This window comes from Zalophus californianus, chromosome 3, assembly GCF_009762305.2.
Source record: "Zalophus californianus isolate mZalCal1 chromosome 3, mZalCal1.pri.v2, whole genome shotgun sequence".
Lineage (NCBI taxonomy): Eukaryota > Metazoa > Chordata > Mammalia > Carnivora > Otariidae > Zalophus > Zalophus californianus.
In genome coordinates, this window is record NC_045597.1 from 94,351,429 (window position 1) to 94,369,170 (window position 17,742).

At 41.9% G+C, this 17,742-nt stretch overlaps 1 protein-coding gene across 8 annotated transcripts in view; it reads left to right on the forward strand.

Moving 5' to 3' along the window:
- The window catches only part of LOC113919842 (40S ribosomal protein S24-like), a 76,752-nt gene that overhangs the window by 36,893 nt on the left and 22,117 nt on the right, over nt 1-17,742 (forward strand). The window contains exon 1 of one of the 8 annotated variants that reach the window (XM_035726698.1): nt 34-106. The exons of 3 other annotated variants lie outside the window; for them this stretch is intronic. The gene's annotated coding sequence lies outside the window, so the exon portion shown is untranslated. 4 more of the 8 variants (XM_035726697.1, XM_035726701.1, XM_035726703.1 and 1 more) reach the window with 4 other exon arrangements.

Sequence of the window (17,742 nt, forward strand, 5' to 3'; positions counted from 1 at the left end):
CAGCCTCCGCAGCGCCGCCAAACCCCGCCCGAAACCACGTGGGTTTGCTCGCACACGCGCAGTGGGGAGCCGAAGGGGACGCCGGGAACAGGTGGGGCCCGCGGAGGTAGGGGCGTGCTTGCGGGAGAGGGCCCGCAGGTCCGAGTCAGGTTCAGGGCTCGGCTGCTGTGGGGAGTGGACCGCGGGGCAGAGCAGAGGGGTCGGTGACCAAAGAGCAGGGACTTCTTCATTCAGTCTTGTGTCTGCAGTGAAGAGCCCGGAAGATGCGCCTCCGTACAAGTAACCTCTCAGGCCTGGGGAGGACGAGTGGGCTCCGCCCCTCACGGGGGTCTAGAGCAGTTGGTTAGGGGGTTAGGGAGTTGGAAGTTTACAGTTTTACATGGAAGGTAGGGTAGGGGAAGGTAACATTTCAGAAAGCCTTTTAAGGAGGGGAAGGAGCATTCCAGGCAGAAAATGAGTGTAAAGGTGTGAGCAAAGAGTGGAGGGAAAGAGTAGAAAGAGATGAGACTGGGGAGTTAAAGAGGTGTCAGACTGGCTAGATGATGCAGACCTTGGCCTTTATAAGAACTATAGGAATTTGGACTTTTATTTTGAGATGGGAAGCCAGAGGCTTTTAAGCAGAGGATGTTGAGACTGAGGGGAGGCACAGCTTTGCGAAGTTGTTGTAGAGGCTGATCCTCTCCATGGGAACAGAAAGGAGCAGCACAGGTGGCTTTCAGAATTTGAAGATGATGAGAATTTTCTGGTGTTTACAAAGCTGGATGAAGGGAGGGAATTGATGGAAAATTCCCTGGAGATCATTTACAAAGATCATTCCTCTCCAATTCCTAATTTGTGTGAAGAGAACTAGACTAGAAATCCTCACACACCCCCCCCCCCCAACCCATTTACAGCCACAGGTATTTAGAAAGAAAGGCCAGGTGAAAGCTTTCAGATGTAACTTATAACTAGTGGTAGGCCAGCCTTTATAAAATAATGTTTGGGAAGAAGTGGAGATGGCAGTAGCAGGGAACAAATCTAGAGGCTTAAGTCTATGAATAATTTTGGTAGAGAAGGAAAGCCAAACAAATTAACAAAAAGATTGTAGTTAAATTTGGGGAGATTACATTTGAATCTTGGGAAATAGAGGCTCCCCCCACCAAAGGGACAGTTCAGAGCTGTTCCTCCCCGCCCCCCCCCCCCCCCCCCCCCCCCGGCACACATGAAGCCTGGATTCATTTTTGTCATCATTTAGTGCTTACAGATTCCTTGATGGAAATTCAGATTATTGTCTATGTGGGTCAGATTTATAGTCAAATGTATCTTAGTCATTAGGTTTTAACATTAGGTTATTGTGTTTAGCACAATAGCACAATTAGGTAACTCTGACAATGTAACTTTATATTCCTCAAAGGTTGGTTGATGTGGTTGAGTTTTGTCTGGATACTGTGGAAAGCAAGGCTAGTGTTTTAACTTGGCAGTCACCAGTCTAAGTGAGGTTGATTTGTTGCTTTCTTATTTGGAATATACTCCACTCTCCTAAACAAAAAACCCCAACTTTCCACATGGTAGTTCTGTGCCCAAGTGAGTCCACAAAAGTTGCCTAATGCAAGTGAAGTATATAACTAGTAAGGATTGTGGGACTCAGGGAGCAGGGTGCTAAAGGGTTTTCCTTGCTACAGGGCCCACCCTAGGCCAAGTTTTGAAATAGCTGAAGGCATGCTCTTTGGCCTGCGTCCTGCTTCCTTCCCCCATTCCTCAGGGACCCATTTTGTGTGATTTCCACCTATGGAAATGTTGCCTTAAGGTCTCCATTTACTGTTTCTATTCTAGGCAATTGGAATGGCATTTGGCTTTTAAAATAAAGAGCTAACAAGCCAGCATCTGAGATTTAATTTTTTGAAGTAAATTTTAGAGTAAATTTGGGGATCAATAAATTGTATGAATTTTTAATTCTATATTTCTATGGCATTTAAAAGGAAATAGTTCTTTGTATCCCCAGAAAATGCAGGTTCCTCAGCTGTGTTTATATCCTTGCTAACAACTAGCACACTTGGTAGTAATTTTATTTACAATCACTTTTACTTATTCTTCTGATTTCTCTCCCCTACATAAGCCCGGGAAAATAGGGATCACCTTGTATTGGTCAGTGCTCTATCTCAAGTGCCAGGAACTTCTTAGGCACTGAGCAAATGGCAGGTGATGAACAGAGCCCTTTGCTCTCTTTGAAATATATTCATTTTGATTAGCCATGAGCTTGGAAACTAAGTTTATGGAACTGAATGTGCAACTAAAGGCAATGGTAAAGTAGATGAATTCTGATGCAAGGACCAGGTAATCTCTTTGTGTCACTCCTAGCTGGAAGCAGAACACAAAACAAATATTAAGGGAAGATGGGGAACCTGATGAGCCACCCAGTCAGTCTAATTGACCCTGCCCATTTAGTAGAGAGGCTCTTGTCATTGCTGCAACCTGCCCTCACATCCTTGGGGTGCCAATTTTGACTAGTCACAGGCTACACTTGCTGGGTCTCAGTGTAAAGCCAGACGGGCAAGATATATTAACAGGTGAAAGCAGTTCTTGCTCAGTGGGTGTGAAGAGTAGTTTTCTTTTTTCCCCTATTTATTTATATTTTGATGTAGTGTTCCATGGTTCATTATTTGCATATAACACCCAGTGCTCCATTCAATACGTGCCCTCTTTAATACCCATCACCAGGCTAATCCACCCCCCTCAGAACCCTCAGTTTGTTTCTCAGAGTCCATAGTCTCTCATGGTTTGTCTCCCCCTCCGATTTCCCCCCCTTCATTTTTCCTTCCCTACGATCTTTTTTTTTTTTTAACATATAATGTATTATTTGTTTCAGAGGTACAGGTCTGTGATTCAACAGTCTTACACAATTCACGGCACTCACCATAGCACATACCCTCCCCAATGTCTATCACCCAACCACCCCATCCCTCCCACCCCCCCTACCACTTCAGCAACCCTCAGTTTGTTTCCTGAGATTAAGAACTCCTCATATCAGTGAGGTCGATTCCTCTGTCTCTTTAATTTTTCTGATGGCATAACTCCTCTTCTAGAGGCTGGGCACCTGCAAGTCTTAACCAACCCCTCCCGCCTGCCATTCTCTTGTTCCTTTGGATGTTTATATTCAGAGGAATTGCAGCAAGCTGGATGTGAGAGAAGTGTGTGTGTGACCTGTATGTGTATGATTTGCTCCTTTCCTGAGTCCTGTTTCCAGCCAACATGGTGGGGTGGTGGTTTGGGCTGAGGTGAGACTTGGATACCAGGGCTTGGGAGTAGGGGTTTGTGGGGGAAGTGTCCTACACTGGCTGGGAGTAAGGAAGGAGAGACTTTTTAAAAAAAAATTTTTTTTTAAAGATATTATGTATTTGACAGAGAGCACAAGCAGGAGGAGCGGCAGGCAGAGGGACAGGGAGAAGCAGGCTCCCTGCTGAGCAAGGAGCCCAATGCTGGGCTCCATCCCAGGACCCTGAGATCATGACCTGAGCCGAAGATAGACGTTTACCCGACTGGGCCACCCAGGCGCCCCGAGAGACTTTCTGAAGACTTACTTAAACATAAGATAAACACTGCTGAGACTACTCCTGGATCCTGTTTGGAAATACTTAACGATTATGGACAGGAGTAATGAAGCACCTTAGGAAGATAGCTTGAGTTCAGTACCGTAGTTCTTATTCAACCTCATTAGAAGTATAAACTCTTCTAAATCTGCTTTCATTTTGCCTGTTTCCCTAGCTCCTAGTTGCACATGACAGACCCTTGGTAAATGCCTTAGAACTAGGTTGTTAGGTGAATTTTCTAGTGAGCTTTTTTATTGCCTGTCAACAAGAAAATTAGAAATATTAAAATCTGATGATAGGTGTCTTGGCTGATAATACCTTTGGAGACAATGCCATTTTAAAAAACTTTATTTTTGGGCGCCTGGGTGGCTCAGTTGGTTAAGCGACTGCCTTCGGCTCAGGTCATGATCCTGGAGTCCTGGGATCGAGTCCCGCATCAGGCTCCCTGCTCAGCAGGGAGTCTGCTTCTGCCTCTGACCCTCTTCCCTCTCGTGCTCTCTGTCTCTCATTCTCTCTCTCTCAAATAAATAAATAAAATCTAAAAAAATAAAAATAAAAATAAAAAACTTTATTTTTGAGATGATGCACTAAAACAAAAAACCCTAATTTTTATTTTGAGGCAGTTGTAGGTTCACATGGAGTTGTTAAGTAACACGCAGATCCCTTACACCCTTTACACATTTCTCCCAGTGGTAACATCTTGCAAAACTATAATACATACCATAATCAGTACATTAACATTGAAATATATAAGATACAGAACATTTCCATTATCAAGGAGCCCTTGTGTTATCCTATGATAAGGAAATCTGTGTGATTTAAAAAGTTAGAGCTTTTGCAACTTTATTGCTGGTTACATAAATTTGGCCATTATAATGTGCAAGCAATTGGAAAAAAAGTCAAGTAAATGCTTGTTTTTATAGCAGTTCTCATTACAAATATTTATGTGGTAATGTCTATAAACAGCATCACTTTGATTACAGTAAATGTGTTGTGATAAATTGTTTAATGGGGGAAAAGCTTTTCATTATTGAGTCTGATGTTAGCTGTGGTTTGTTATATATGGTCTTTATTATGTCTGCCCTCTTCATTGAGAGTTTTTGCTATAAACAGATGTTGAATTTTGTTAAATGCTTTTTCTACATCCATCAAGATGACCATGATTTTATTATCCTTCAATTTGTTAATTTGGTGTATCACATCTATTGATTTGTGGATGTTAAACTATACTTGCATGCCTGGAATAAATCCCACTTGATTGTGGTGTATGGTCTTTTAATGTATTGTTGAATTGGGTATGTTAATATTTTGTTTGGGATTTTTGCATGTGTATTCATCAGGGCTGTTGGCCTGTAATTTTCTTTTTTGGTGGTATCTGTCTGGTTTTGGTATCAGGGTGATGCTGGCTTTGTAAAATTATTTTGGAAATATTCTGTCCTTTTCAGTTTTTTAGAGTAATTTGAGAAGGATGGGTACTAACTCTTCTTTAAATGTTTGGTAGAATTCATCTCTGAAGCCATCTGTCCCTGGACTTCTGTTTTTTGGGAGTTTTAAAATTACTGGTTCGGTTTCATTACTTGTAATCAGTCTATTCATATTTTATATTGCTTCGTAGTTCAGTCTTGGAAGGTTGTGTATTTCTAGGAATTTATCCATTTCTTCTAGGTTTTCCAATTTGTTGGCATATAATTGTTCAAAGTACTCTCTTTGATCCTTTGTATTTCTGTGGTGTCAGTTGTAAGTTCTCTTTCATTTCTGAGTTTATTTGGATCCTCTCTGTTTTTTTTTTTTTTTTTTTGATGAGGTTGTCTAGCTAAAAGTTTGATTTTGTTTATCTTTTCAAAGAGCCAGCTTTTAAGTTTTGTTGATCTTTTCTATTTTTTTTTTTTTTTTTTTTTTTGCTATTTATTTCTGCTCTGATCTTTATTATGGCCTACTAAATTTGGGCTTTGTTCTTTTTCTAGTTCCTTTAGGTTTAAAGTTGGACCGTTTATTTGGGATTTTTCTTGTTTCTTGAGATAGGCCTGGATTGCTGTGAAGTTCCCTTTTAGAACTACCTTGGCTGCATCTCATAGATTTTGGAAGGTTATGTTTCCATTTTCATGTGTTTCAGGTATTTTTTAATTTCTTTTTTATTTCTTTGTTTGACCCATTGGTTATTTAGTCTCCATGTATTTGTGTTTTTTCCAGTTTTCTTTTTGTGATTGATTTCTAGTTTCATACTCTTGTGGTCAGAAAAGATTCTTGATATGATTTCAGTCTTCTTGAATTTATGGAGACTTGTTTTTTGGGCCAACATGTGATCTATCCTAGAGAATGTGTCCTATGCACTTGAAGAGAATGTATATTCTGCCTTTGGATGAAATGTTCTATATATATCTGTTTAGTGCATCTGGCCTAATGTGGTGTTTAAGGCCAGTGTTTCCTTATTGGTTTTTTTCCTCTGGATGATATATTCATTAATGTAAGTGGGGTATTAAAGTCTCCTACTGTTTGGGATTATTGTCGATTTCTCCCTTTGTGTCTGTTAATATTTGCTTTATATATTTAGGGGCTCCTATGTTGGGTGCGTAAATACTTATGAATGTTATATCCTCCTGTTGGATTGACCCCTTCCTTCATCATTATGTGTAATATTCCTCTTTGTCTTTTGTTACAGTCTTTGTTTTAAATTCTTTTGTCTGATATGTGTATTGCTACTCCAGCTTTCTTTTCATTTCCATTTGCATGGGATATCTTTTTCTATTCCTTCACTTTCATTCTGTGTGTCTTTATTTTTTTATTTTATTTTATTTTTTTTTAAAGATTTTATTTTATTTATTCAACAGAGAGAACGCGAGAGAGGGAACACAAGCAAGGGGAGTGGGAGAGGGAGAAGCAGGCTTCCTGCCAAGCAGGGAGCTTGATGCTTGGCTCGATCCCAGGACCCTGGGATCATGACCTGAGCCGAAGGCAGACGCTTAACGACTGAGCCACCCAGGCGCCCCTCATTCTGTGTGTCTTTAGAACTGAAGTGAGTCCCTTGTAGGTCACATATAGATGGGTCTAGTTTTGTTTTTTTGTTTTTGTTTTTTTGTTTGTTTGTTTGTTTTAATCCAGTCACCCTGTTTTGATCCGTGTGTTTAATCCATTTACATTTAAAGTAATTATTGATAGGTATGTACTTATTGCTATTTTTGTTGTTTTTTGGTTTTTGAAGTTCTCTTGCCTTTCTTCTTCTCTTGATCTCTTGCCTTGTGTTTCGATGGTTTTCTTTAGTGTTATATTTGGTTTCCTTTCTCTTTATTTTGTTGTAACTGTTGTAGGTTTTTGGTTTGTTGTTACCGTGAGGCTCGTATTTGAGATATATTTGTTTTTAACCTGATAGTGCTTATTTGAGTGCATTCTATAAGTTCCTTTTTATTGCCAAGTAATAGTCTATTATATGGATGAACTAGTTTAAGGATTCATCTGCTGAAGGATATCTATATTGTTTCCATTTCTTTGGCCATTACCAGTAAAGCTGCCACTAGTCTCTTATGTACAGATTTTTGTGTGAACACATTTTTATTTTTCTGAGATAAATGTCCAGGAGTGCAGTTCTGGGCCATATTGCCATTCTGTGGCAATTTTGTAAGAAACTGCCATTGTGGCTGTACCATTTTACATTCTTACGAGCAATGAATGAGGGATCCAGTTTTTCCACATCCTTGCCAGCCTTTGGTGGTATCACTCTTTTTTATTTTAGGTATTTTGATAGATTTGTAGCAGTATCTCATTGTGATTTTATTTTTTTTAAATTTTATTTATTTTTTAAAGATTTTATTTATTTATTTGATAGAGAGAGACACAGTGAGAGAGGGAACACAAGCAGGGGGAGTGGAAGAGGGAGAAGGCCTCCCACCAAGCAGGGGGCCCGATGCGGGGCTCGATCCCAGGACCCTGGGATCATGACCTGAGCCGAAGGCAAATGCTTAACAACTGAGCCAGCCAGGCGCCCCTCACTGTGATTTTAATTTGCATTTCCTAATGGCTAATGATATTGAACATCTTTTCATGTGCTTATTTGCCATCTGTATATCTCTTCTGTGAAATGTCTCTTTGTGTCTTTGTACATGTTTTAATTGTATTTTTTCAATGTTGAGTTTTGAGAGTTCTTTATGTATTCTGGGTACCAGTCCTTTGTTGGTGAATATTTTCTCACTGTTTTTAACTTGTCTTTTCATCCTTTCACAGAGTCTTTCATAGAGCATAAGTTTTTAATTTTGACTGAAATCCAGCTTACCCATTTTTCCTTTTATGGATTGGATCTGGCATCTAATAACTCTTTTCCTAGTTCTATATCCTGAAGATTTTCTCCTATTTTTTAAAAAGTTTTATAGTTTTGCATTTAGTAAATGCAAATAATATGAATAACATAATTTTTGTATATGGTATAAGATTTGGGTTGAGGTTCCTTTTTTTTTTCAAGTTTTTATTTAAGTTCCAATAAACACACAGTGTGATATTAGTTTCAGATGTAGAATTTAGTGATTCATCCCTTACCTACAATACCCAGTGCTCATCACAGCAAGTGCACCCCTTAACTCACCCCCCCCACTTGAGGTTCTTTTTTTTTTTTTTTCCTCCTGATGTCTGATTGCTTCAGCACCATGTTGAAAAAATATCTTTCCTCTATTGAACTGCTTTTTACCTTTATCAGTAATCTGTTGGGCATATTTATGTGGTCTTTTATTGGGTTTTCTCTCTGTTCTATTGATTTATGCATCTATTCCTCCATTAATACCACACAGACCTGATTACTATAGCTATGTAATAAGTCTTGAAATTGGGTAAACAGATTCCTCCAACTTTATTCCTCTTTTTCAAAATTGTTCTAGCTATTCTAGTTCCTTTATTTTTCCATATAAATTTTGCAGTGTCATTGTCTACAAAAAAGTCTTTGTGATTTTGATAGGAATTGCATTAAATTTGTATATCAGTGTGGGGAGAATTGATTTATTTACTCTTAGGTCTTCTAATATATGAACTCCATATTTTTTTTTTAAAGATTTTATTTATTTATTTGACAGAGAGAGACAGCGAGAGAGGGAACACAAGTGGGGGAGTGGGAGAGGGAGATGCAGGCTTCACCACAGAGCAGGGAGCCCGATGTGGGGCTCGATCCCAGGATCCTGGGATCATGACCTGAGCCGAAGGCAGATGCTTAACGACTGAGCCACCCAGGCGCCCCTGAACTCCATATGTTTTAACTTTTATTTTGATCTTCTTTAATGTATTTGATCATCAGTTTGTACTTTTTATCATATAAGTCCTGTATGTGTTTTCTTAGATTTATGCTTGTTTTTGAGTGATTGCAAATGATACCGTATTTTTAATTGTGTGCATGTATTCATTGCTAGTATATAGAAATAAAACTGGTGGGTGCCTGGGTGGCTCAGTTGGTTAAGTGACTGCCTTCGGCTCAGGTCATGATCCTGGAGTCCCGGGATCGAGTCCCGCATCGGGCTCCCTGCTCAGCGGGGAGTCTGCTTCTCCCTCTGACTTCTTCCCTCTCATGCTCTCTCTCTACCATTCTCTCTCTCTCTCTCTCTCTCAATAAATAAATAAAAATCTTAAAAAAAAGAAATAAAGTTGGTTTTTATATGTTTATCTTGCATCTATGACTTTGCTGAACTCACTTATTCTAAAAGCTTTTTTTCTTGTAGATCCTTTGGCTCTTCTCTACAGCTAATCATGTCATCTGCAAATAGGTACAGTTTTATTTATGATTTATGTGTCTTTTATTTCCTTTTTTGGGAATAAATTCCTTTCATATTTTCCTTTTCCTTTGTCTTATTGCACTGGCTAGAACTTCCAGGATTGTGTGGAATAAGAGTGATAAGAGAGGAAAAGAAGTGATGAGAGTAGATACCTTTGTCTTGTTTCTCATCTTAAGGGGAAGGCATTTAGTCTTTCACCATTAAATATAATGGGAGCTGTGGATTTTTTTTGTAAATGTGCTTTATCAAGTTGAGATAGTCCCCCTCTATTCCTATTTTTCTGGGAGTTCTTATCATGACTGGATGTAGAAATTTGTCATACGCTTTTTTTTTGCATTGATGTGATTATGTGATTTTTCTTCTTTGGCCTCTTCATATGGGAGATTACATTGATCACCTTTCGAATATTGAACTAGCTTTGCTTCCTTGGAAGAAACCCCACTTGGTGATGACTTATAATTCTTTGTATATATTGCTGAATTCTGTTTGCTAATATTTTAAGGATATTTATATCTGTATTCATAAGGCAAATAGGTCTGTAGTCTAGAAGGATTCTGTCACCCATAACAAGCCTGGGTGGTGAGTGATCCTGACCCGAACGCCCTGCGCTGCAAGGTGGTGGTACTGATCACTGTAGCTGAAACTGGAGACAGATTTCATCCCACCTTTTCTAATTGGACGTCTCATTGTAGGGAAAACTACCCAGAGGGTACACTTGAAGTAATGAGCCAGTTAATCTTCCTAGAAGCTCCCCCTGAGTAATTAAGATTAGTTTTGGAGTGATTGCCACTGTTGGTCTGCTTGTTGGTATCCAAGAGCTTACTTGTGATGTTTTTAAAAACATCTGCTAGACTAAGATGCAAATAACACTGTTTTGGGGAGGGAGGCAAGTTAATACTTCCACCAAAAAAAAAAAAAAATCACAGGCCTGGGGGTGCACATGGTGTCCTTGGAAAGAAATTGCTTTACAGTTTATGACTGGGACCCACATGGCCCAGAGGGCACAAGGCGTCAAGGCCTCCAGTATAACCTTTGGCCAGCTGGTAGGCATTAGGGTTTTCACTTGAGTACACATCATTGCATTTGGAACTTACTTTTGGAGGGACTGTCTGAGGGCAGTCAGTCTGGTCTGTCTTGTTTGTCTTTGCCACTAGCTGAGTGGATTTGTCCCATGGCGTGGCTGTGGGGAGGGGGTGGCGTGCGGCAGTGAAGAAGACACCTGAAAATGTTGGCAGGTGTTTTGCATGGGAGGCAGAGGAGCTGGGATATGCGTTTCTGATAGACAGTTCTGCTAATGGTGATCCTGTTGTGGTCAGAGCCATCTTTTAGGACTTGGCATTCTCAAGTGTCAGTAAATTGGAGGTCCTTAGAATAGTTTGGGGGAAATTCAGCAGGGTGTTTTGCTTCACGAGGACTTTTGTAGGGGCAGGTAGTTTTCAAGACAGAAGATCTCTAATGAGCGATCCTTCCCACCCACATCTCCTGGGGTGTAAGTTGTTCTCTGTGTAGATGCCTTGGATGCTGAGGTTATTTCCTTCCCTCCACCTCTACAAAAATCTGTGTGTCTCATTCCAGTAGCTATAACTTTACCTTTCTTCTAATTAGCTCCTATTTGCTGAAGAGATTTTTTTTTAAAAGATTTTATTTTTAAGTAATCTCTACACCCAACATGGGGCTCGACCTCACGACCCCAAGATCAAGAGTCACACATTCCACCGGACTGAGCCAGCCAGGCACCACCCCACCCCCGCGAAGGGAATTTTTATAAAACTCACACAGGCCCATTATGTCCCCCACTTTGGCCTGCAGTGTATTTGGTCATTATGCTTGTGATCTAGGACTTGGTCAGTTCAACAAGAGAATCCAGAATTCAAATCCCCTAAGCCCCTTTTGGCTCCTTGTCACATGGAGGGTGTAGCAGTTGGGCTGGCAGGGGGGTTTCTGTAGAGGAAAGAAAGAAGCATTATACAAAGGAATGGCCAGGGTGGAATCCCAGGATTTCACATGGGTCTGCATAAACACCCCTCCCCTGCCTCAGTCTTGCGTGTTTGGATCATTACCTGGGAAATGGCTGCGAGAGGCCAGTCCTTTTCTGGGGGTGGCCACATTCAGTGCACAGACCGCTGCCCCATGTTATGTGCTCCCAGAGGTTGGGCAGGTCGGCTGAGAAATCTTTTTGAGTTGATTTTTCAGGAGGCTTTTTCAATGCGTCACGAAGCCAGATGGCTGGGGATGGTGGAGAGGAGTGGAAAGTCTATGGAATACCTTGACTTTTAGCCCATTGTTCCTTAGTGTTGATGATAAAAGATGAACCATGGTCAGACTGCAAATAGGATGGAAAACCAAACACATGGCATGGGCTCATTTCACGGGTCACGGTGGCGTGACCAGAGTCAGGTGATTTGGAACATGAATACTGAAACCTGGAAAAAACTGCCATCGGGATTGTGGAGTCCTGAGAGGAGGTCAAAGGCTGAATGTCATCCATCTGCTGGGAGCAGGGGTGAGGGTTGGGCAGCAGTGTGTGCCATGGGGCCTCCCTCACTACAGGACCAATGCGTCAGCTTCTGGCTGTATTCACAAGCCTGGCGGTGGCCCTCCTCAGAGGTGGAGTTCTTGTTGTTGTGCCCGTGCATGAAGATGGACCCAGCTGGCGGTGGTGGCTGTCTGGACGGTATGGGCTCCAGCAGGAGCTGGAGGCCGGGGGTCTCATCTGGGAACAGGGCATCTAGATGAGTGTGGGCATCTAGATGAGTTGCCCCGGTGGTTCAGTCAACAGCTGAGAATTGTCACAGTTCACAGTGGGTAGTTTTCCAAGAGGCAGAATAAACCATTAGGCCTTTGGTGACAGCTCAAATGTCAGTAAAAATATAAGCTCCATCTGTGGGAACATTAGCCAGGGCTAGGGGAATGGCCTTGAAGTTCTGCCACTGAGCAGAGTGACCATGTCCATTTTGGGTTCTTCAGAAGGAGGGAGGCCGGAGAGCTTGTGGTGGGGTAGCTCTTCCCGATAGGGGAAGAATCCCCTCTGGCACTGCATACAGGGAAGTGTAAGTAAATGTAACATACCATTCATACATTCACATGTAAAAACAACAGTACTTTGAATTGGCCCGAAGGGCCCCCATCCACTGGGTCGTGTTAGTCTCTTTCCCACCGTGAATCCTGTCCAAACCCCATTGACTGAATCTGAGTACTTCCTCCCAGCACAGGACCAGGTAGGATGGTACCTGGGTGCTTGTATCCACAGAGCCATGAAAGTTTGAGTCCCTCCCCTCCCTGAAGTTCCCCGGCGTACTTGTATGCGTAAAGCTTTCAGTCTCTCTTAGGGACAGGGAGAGCCCAGCCTACCCATCATCCTCCTCCTCCTTAAAGCAGATGTCAGGGTAGAGAGTGTGGGGAGGAATTGGGGGTGCACAGCAGGAGAGCAGCTCTGTGCCACTCAGCAAGGCATGCTTTTAGTTCCAAGTGGCCTGGCTCAACTTAATGAACTTTTCAGTCACCCAAAGCTCTAGATCCTCATTGCTGACATCATTTGTTTCGGCTTTGGGGACTCCTTCACTGTTGCTGCAGCCACATTGCCTCTGATCAGAGGGGTGGGTGATGTGCAGCATTGCTAGGGAGAGTGACTGACTGACCCACCGATTGACAGCCAAAGCACCACTGGTCAGCTCCTTGCTCCTTGCAGTCCTACCCTTTGCTGCTCATCCTCTAGAAGCTAATTAACCTTTTCTCCTCCACACCCACTGCTTGGACAAGAGCATTTGCTGCCAGATCCCAGGGGATCTTCTTATATCCCCTAAGCCCATGAGACCTTTGCCTGATCCAAAAAACTGTGTCTGTGGCAGCATCCATTCTTGTCAGCGACAGCTGCCAAGAACTGTGAAGAAACTGAGATTTTGTCCTACTTGAAAGCCGACAGTCAAGCCTGTCACAGTTTGCCAGACACTGGCAAAAGACACGGCACTCTGGGGTCAGAGACAGAGGACTCTATATAGCATGGGTAGAAGCATGAGTTGCATGTTTGTGTCAGTGTTTCTTGCCTCACAGATCCCCCAGGGGCAGTGGGAAGGGCCCAGAAGGATGCTGCCCACTCAGTGGTTTTGAGTCAGGCTGGAGAGCCCTGAGTTCAGGTAATCCTAATCATTTATAAAGTGCTGCGAACAAACCTGCCCAACCTCAGCCCGGAGGGAGACACTACTTTTATTATACTGGACAGCAAGCAAACCTGCCTTCTCCTCTGGAGAGAGAGGATATTTCTAGGCTGTTTGCTAGACACACACCTGGGCATAGAGCGTTCAGAACTGGAACAGCCAGTTCCTCATAAGAGATGCAAATGTGTGAGAGATCTGTGGAGACTCGCCTCCCAACACACAGTACAGAGATTAACGTTCTCACTGATGACTGTGAATCAAGAAAAATAGAACTTGTATTCCATATATCGTGTTTCAGAAGGAAAGTGTGTGAAGTATTTTTTCCAAAGAGTTAGGTGTCTAACCCCTTTGGAAAACTCAACTGTCCAGGATAGTCAGTTCTCTGAGTATCTTGCCTTGCTTTGAGCAGAGAACACAAATTGTGATTTTGTGTATTTTCCCCAATTTGAGGGTCACAAAGGCAGGTCTGTGGAATTATAGGTGTTGATTTTTCAGGGGGTAGTATACTCAGAGTGAACAGCATTCAACAGTTTGTTCACTAGAAATCCTTATGACCCTTCCGCAGGAAAGGGCAGCTGCTAACGGCATTATGCAATGAAGTACTTATAACACTGAGAAGCTTTTGGTAGCCATCAGATTTAGCTAATATTCCAGAAGAGATTAAATTAACATTTCACTTTTAGTCATAATCTTCAATGTGATGTGATTTAATTTACGAACTTCATAAATGATTCTTATGAACTTTAGAAATACAAAGTTATTAATTGGCCAAGGTTGAGTTCTCTTTAAAAGGTGAACATTTGGGCGCCTGGGTGGCTCAGTTGGTTAAGCAACTGCCTTTGACTCAGGTCATGATCCTGGAATCCCTGGATCGAGTCCCACATCGGGCTCCCTGCTCGGCAGGAAGTGTGCTTCTCCCTCTGACCCTCTCTCTCTCATTCTCTCTCTCTCAAATAAATAAATAAAATCTTTAAAAAAAATAAAAGGAGAACATTTATCATTCACCTACTCAGCAGGTGCTCAGTATTTTTAAGAGTAATAAAAATAATGGTTTTTTCCCCTCTCCTCCCCAGGTCTTTTTTTTTTTTTTAATTTTATTTATTTATTTGACAGAGACACAGTGAGAGAGGGAACACAAGCAGGGTGAGTGGGAGAGGGAGAAGCAGGCTCTCCACTGAGCAGGGAGCCCGATGCGGGGCTCGACTCCAGGACCCCGGGATCATGACCTGAGCCGAAGGCAGACGCTTAACGACTGAGCCACCCAGGCGCGCCTCTCCTCCCCAGGTCTTAAACAACTTTTTTTTTTTTGTGAAATGACCTATTTAGATGATATTTAGCAATACATATGATTATTTACTCCATAATCAGGTGCAATTTTATTTATTTTATTTTTTGTTTTTTGAAGATTTTATTTATTAGAGAGCGAGTGAGAGAGAAACAGCATGAGAGGGGAGAGGGTCAGAGGGAGAAGCAGGCTCCCCACTGAGCTGGAAGCCCGATGTGGGACTAGATCCCAGGACTCTGGGATCATGACCCAAGCCAAAGGCAGTTGCTTAACCAACTGAGCCACCCAGGCGCCCAGTAAGGTGCGATTTTATTTTTTATTTTCTTTAAAGATTTTATTTATTTATTTGACAGAGAGAGACAGTAAGAGCAGGAACACAAGCAGGGGGAGTGGGAGAGGGAGAAGCAGGCTTCCCGCTGAGCAGGGAGCCCGATGTGGGACTTGATCCCAGGACCCTGGGATCATGACCTGAGCTGAAGGCAGACGCCCAACGACTGAGCCACCCAGGTGCCGGAGGTGCGATTTTAGAATCATTTGCATTTCAGTGATTGTCATCTTAGCAGAATTCCTTCTTTATCCTACTTTTATACCTGATCATCTGTGCCACTTTAGTTTCCTCACATAAAGGAACAATAAACTCTCCCTCTTATCCTTTTTATTGATTTGTTTCAAAAAGAAGGTGAATTAACTTTTTGCCCTTTAATATTAGTTCCTAACTCTAGAGGAAAACTAGGCATTTAGTGCAATATACAAATATATTCTTTGTATTTGCTTAGAACAGTACTTTTTTGAAAGTTGTACCTTTTTTATGTGGGCAACACAAGCTTTTTTTTTTTTTTTTAATTTTACTTTTAAGTAATATCTATGCCCAACATGGAACTTGAACTTACAACCCAGAGATCAAGAATCGCAGGGTCTACTGCCTGAGCCAGCCAGGGCCCCATATGGGTAAGATGAACTTTGAAGCAAACTTGTTATATGGCAATTTTGGCTTTATAATATTTACATTTAGGAAGTAGATATAACTTTACAAAGAGTTTTAGTTTTTCCAAAATGATTCACCCTAGGGGTCTGTTAAAATTCAAGTCCTATCCACCACTTCTCAGAAACCTGCGGGTTGCAGGAAGGAAGGTCACCCAGTACCCTCTTCTGTCTGGTGGTTATAGAATCCTCCTCCATTTTAACTGCTGGAATGTTGAGTGCTTTCATACTGTTACAGCTTCTAATACTTAACTCATTTTGGATTCCATTCTCTTACAAAAAGGTCAAGAGCATACTTTCTTCAAATGCTTCAAAGGCACATGTCCTTTTTTTGGGTAATAAAGTCAGTCTTCCTTATTTGCATATTCTTTGTGAATTTGCCTACTCACTAAAATTTATTTGTAACCCTGGAAGCAAGACTCCGAGTACTTTTTTGGTTGAAATGTGCAGAACACTGAAAAATTTGAGTTACCAATGTTCACATTCTCAGCTGAGGTCAAACCAGGGGACTTTCTTGTTTCAGCTCTCATATTGTAAACAAGTGTCTGCTTTGCGCTCTGTTTAGTGCCATGCTTTTCACATTTTTGTGCTTTTTGTTGGCGATCTCACTATTTAAAATGGCCCCCACCTGGAGTGCTGAAGTGCCCAGGAAGGCTGTGATGTGCCTGAAGGAGAAAAATACATGCCTTAGATAAACTTTTTTCCAGACCTGAGTTATAGTGCTGTTGGCTGTGTGTTGAATGTTAATAAGAAATCAACAATATAAAATAAGGCATCTTTAAACATAAACACACATAAAACGAGGTTACATATTGGTCAGTTGATGAAAATGTTGTGACCAGATGCACCAGTGACTCATGAGAACCTAGCCCTATATTTCCCTAGGAGCAGCGGTTCAGTATTCACGAATTCAGTGTTCGCGACCACTTGATAGACCTTATCCACTGTGAATAACTAGCATTGGCTGCAGTTAGTTGTTTCATTTATCTCATTTGGGCTGACAGAGACCCCCCTCACGTCAACAACTGAGTGTTCTGTGAGTATGCATATTTTGTCCTTGTCGTCATGGTAGACTCTGAGCCTTTTACATACTGTGCTTGATTTTTTTCACCTCAGGAGCCCATGCCAGCTGGTTGACAGTCCCTTCACTCAGAATTTTGCAGTGAGGACAGGGGCCAGCTTGGAATGAGAACAGCTGGGTCTTTAGGGAAGCTAGCATGCAGCTTGGCTTGGCTTTCCCTGATCCTTCCATGCTGAATTTCCACCTTTGCCGTTCATGCTGCTGGAGCCTGGGCCATAAAAAAACAGCTCCGACCTGTCCTGTAAGGACCAGGGAATTCTAGTCCAGGAGGGGAGGCTGCTGGGCTGCATCCATTCTTGGCTCTAATGAGACACTGCTTACCTGTCAGGGACGTGGGAGCTCCCTGTGAGGAGATGCCTACACAGATTTTGTGTTTCTTTTGTTTTTTCTTTGTTTTCAAGAGTTGAGTTTGCTTTGGATATTGTGGCTTCTTCATTATCCCAAACCAGCTGGGTAAGTATCAGCCAGAACAGGTTTTTTTAGGCAGGGAGGTTTAAAGACCTTCCTAACCCCTAGGCACTGTCTCTCTCTCTCTCTCTCTCTCTCTCTCTCTCTCTCTTTTTTTACACCCCTCACCCCTCAGTACTGTTCCTTTTCAAATCCTCACTCTACATCATATAAAATGTACACATATCCTATATTAAACCTAACATATGATTATGAATAGAGTTGAGTTGCTGTTGAAATGTTATATGGTGCAGGTATTTGATTAAATGTTACTTCTGATTTTTAAAAGTTTTCATATTCTAGAGCAATAGGGCTTTTCTTTAAGGTCTCAAATATTTTTTTTTTAAGATTTTATTTTTGCGACAGAGGGAGAGAGTGTACATGCACGCACAAGTTAGGGGGGTGGGGGTGGGGCGGGGGGAAGGGGCAGAGGAAGAAACAGACTTCCCACTGAGCAGGGAACCCGGTATGGGACTCGATCCCAGGA